Source organism: Pieris rapae, chromosome 6 (genome assembly GCF_905147795.1).
Source record: "Pieris rapae chromosome 6, ilPieRapa1.1, whole genome shotgun sequence".
NCBI lineage: Eukaryota > Metazoa > Arthropoda > Insecta > Lepidoptera > Pieridae > Pieris > Pieris rapae.
In genome coordinates, this window is record NC_059514.1 from 4,567,077 (window position 1) to 4,571,058 (window position 3,982).

The 3,982-nt window shown below is 30.6% G+C and overlaps 1 non-coding gene across 1 annotated transcript; it reads left to right on the forward strand.

Moving 5' to 3' along the window:
* Positions 1-3,290: 3,290 nt before the first annotated feature.
* On the forward strand, positions 3,291-3,409 carry LOC123689318. Its single transcript, XR_006750321.1, has one exon. It is a non-coding gene; the product is annotated as a 5S ribosomal RNA (ribosomal RNA).
* Positions 3,410-3,982: the final 573 nt, after the last annotated feature.

A 3,982-nucleotide genomic window follows, 5' to 3' on the forward strand; every position in this document is an offset into this window, starting at 1 on the left:
AAATTTTACATTATAACTATGAATCTTTCCAAATATTAAGTTATTTTTCTGAATGTAAATATATTAATTTAAATAAAATCATCACATTTCTTTACTCTTATTATATTCCAATACTTAATAAAAATGTTTTTTTGATCGTAAATCAAAGGACCAATATATATACTGCATTTTTACATAACATGCTATTCTAACAGCTAGTCTAAGTTTGTAAAACCTCGATATTGAGTTCGATATCCAGCGAATCTATATTCTCATATAAAAAATATTAATTTACACACATCGGAATATTTCTGTTCTTTTCAGAGAGATAGACCGGCATTTTTAATTTTTTTTAGATACTGTAGCTTACAGGCAGATTAATCCTTCGGAATCTTTGGTGAATTTTCTGTATTCAAATTTATTTAACGCCAAAAACGTTTACCAGTGTATATAAAAAATGGCTGATCACGTATTTCATATTAAACGGTGTCTCTAAACATCCTTTGAAATCATTTAGCTTCCCGACTTCACTTTGAGGGCACTTGACACCATGCTAAGGTAACGAGACTGTAACTATCATAATTACGTACTCTGAATAGCATGACTCACGAGTCATGGTGAGTCATCAGTTCAGTGAAATCATTGGCTGATGCAACTTGAGCTATGAAATTGCGGGAAAGGATTAAAAAATGTTTGTATGGAATTTATTATGAAGTATGCAGTATTGAATACAAAACTAAACCAGTTTATATATATTTTGTTTCATTAAAAACTGGAATGGTAATATATTCTCTATTTCGAATCAATTATTTTTTGACGTGAGATTTCATTTAAATTAATACATCACACGCAATTTGTTAGAACTAGCTATATTATGTCAATTTAATGCTTGATTATTTAACTACAAACATATTCATATACGTTGGCTTTATAGCCATGGCAAACGTTTAATATTTTTACTAATTAGCTGAGGTAAGTAGACTTTTATTCTTAATAAACATCTTCAATTACGACTCTGAAGTAATTTTTATCCTATTTTTTATAAAAGCTTAAGATATTCGTCAAGATTTAACAACAATGGATTAAAATAAGAGCTAAGTAGATAACAATGAAAACTTTCCGTCAGAAATGCAATTGCATTAATCCTACAAAGATAGTTTTATAAATTTTACATTCATTATTATGAAAAATATAATAGACGAATTCTAGACTCTAGTATTTTGAGATATTCAAGCTTTTTAATAGATTTAAATTGGATAGGAATTATTTGCGCTCGAGAATTATATTATCAGGACAAGGAAACATTTAAAATGAAAGGTTAAAATTGTGATTTATATTTGAATAGAAATATAAAATAGCAATAAGCTTCAAAAAGGTCATCCAAACTTAAAAAAATCAGCTCATTTTTCACCTGACAAAATTGGTATACATTTGAAACATTAGAAGGAGATGTCATGGAGAAACCATTTGATAATGAGAAATATTAAAAAAATGCAAGTATGTTGAGTTGGTTTATAATGGAAGCTAGGCTATATCAATTAAATCTAAATTATTCTCGATATTCAAGAATTTCCTGTTACTAAAAGCTCAAATCAGTGCTTTTAACAGAGCTGCAAAAACAATGGAAGTTCATCGAAGTCAATTTATATAATAGCGACCAATCAAAACGTGATAGAAAAGTGCCACACGCATTTCCCGTACTTTGCTTAATGGCTGGAAAACGCTAGGATATAGTTTGTGCATTATAGTTTTTTTTATGTTGGAGGTAGAATATAAGTATATTTTTCAATTGACTAAGGGTTACTCCCGTATTCAATATTATAGCTTTTCATTTTTATAAAATTTTGTTGGATGTGTGTTAGTCTCAACGAAGCATGCGCATGTTGTGATTAAATGCAATATGTTTAATAATTATTTTTTCACAATATTCCTTGTTAAGATCTGTTACGTCATGAGTACTATACTACGAGTCACCCACACGCAAAAGTTAACAATTGGAAAATTAGCGAGTCGTGGAGCAAGGAATTTTTTTCCGTATTTACTTTTTATTTTTGATCTCTTCTGGTTTTTATATCGAGTGTTTAAAACTGAAATAGCCAAAAGCCACTTGATGAAACCTGTTTCGCTGTTTTATGATCTTTATGGTTTCCGGTTAACGATCGCCAATAAAACTTACCACGCTATTCACATATTAGCTGATGGAAATCTAAGCCATTATGCTTTTATCATACATTATCACAGATTATTCAAATAACCTATAAAAGTATGTAACGTCTAATTGACAACTGCCATATTCAGACAATTATTTATAGGTTGTGAAATTATACATTTTGTAATTTAATTTAAATGAAGTTTTATTAAATTAGACTCCGATATTTATATCAAAATAATTTAAGCAAAATATCAGTCACGGACTCCATCGTGGTTGATAAATAATAATGGAAGTAATACCGTAAGCATGCTATATACGTGAGTCATATATGAAGTTAAAGTCAAGTCTGTAACACTAGTCTAGTCCTCATAGTCCTTATACAAAGTGTGACAACTTTTTAAACAAAGATTTAACAATCTTTCAATATTGAGTTAAACTATTAATATTATATGACAAACAACAAACTGCGTGAAAAAAGAATGTATAAAAATAAATAAATCAACCTTTTTAGACGTGGGCTTCAGATTTATGTATCTGTTTTATGATCATCTGTCAATCTAATAGGGAAGTGGGTGATCATTCTCTGGTGCCTGATACAATCCGTCGACTTTTCTTGTTGCCTTAGCTGGTTTTCTCACTAAGTTTTCCTTCACCGTTCGATCGTTTGTTCAATGCGCACAAAGAATGGAACTGCATTGGTGCACAGCGGGGGAACGAACCTAAAACCTCAGGGGCCAGGGCTGAGAAGCCACAAGGCTACACGGCTCAAAAGAATGGTAGTTATGAAAATAAACTGAATAATATGACATACAATTTAACGTTATTACAATATTATTTAAAGCAAAAATGTCATGATATGTGAGAGTAATGAAAATGTTTTCCGACGCTCCTTTATTACCTAAGATATTAAAATCTAGGTTTAACAAACAGTAACCACTACTAACGATTAAATTGAAACGATATTTTATTTTTGTACTTTATCTACGCTACATTACATACATACATTGTCATATCAGATATATTATTTATAACGGTCAAATCAATTCATTAAAAAATACGTTAACATATTACATAATGTTATTGACTACTTTGTTGTTGTAAAGATTTTATAAGTTCCTTTTATATCTTCGAATAAATTATTATTTTAACAATTACGCTTGCCAACGTCCATACCACGTTGAATACACCGGTTCTCGTCCGATCACCGAAGTTAAGCAAAGTCGGGCGTGGTCAGTACTTGGATGGGTGACCGCCTGGGAACACCACGTGATGTTGGCTTTTTGCATTTTAAATGCAAAACTTGTTAGTGAACATATTATGCTTTGTACAACAATTCAAAGGCGTTAATTTAATTTTTCAATCAGTACTGCACGGTACAAAGTTGCGTACAAAATGTGCGGTTTTGCGTATTAACTCTGGCTGCGACAGATTTTATTGGCAGCGGGTTCCATTTTAATTAAAGCTTTTATGTTGACTGTTTATTTGACTCGTCCGGCTGGAACCATACTAATGAAATTCTCTGAAAACTCCTGTTTAAAATATTTGAGCGTGATATAAAAACTTACCATCATTAAGAAATAAATTATCTAAAAGTTTATTGAAATAACCTGCTATCTGTGCAAATAACTAACAAAAATATAAATACGTTCCAGTAAATGCTATAGGCCATAAGAAACCGTCTCAAATCCCAGTAGTTTACAGCAATGAATTTCAATACTAATAAGATTTTCCGAAATCGCTTCGATTTCGTTACGAAAAATTAGTACGGTGTATATACCCATAAGTGAGGTTTGTTTGGCCATTAATTTATTATTCCATGCTTTAAGTATACAATATACATCTCTTGAATTC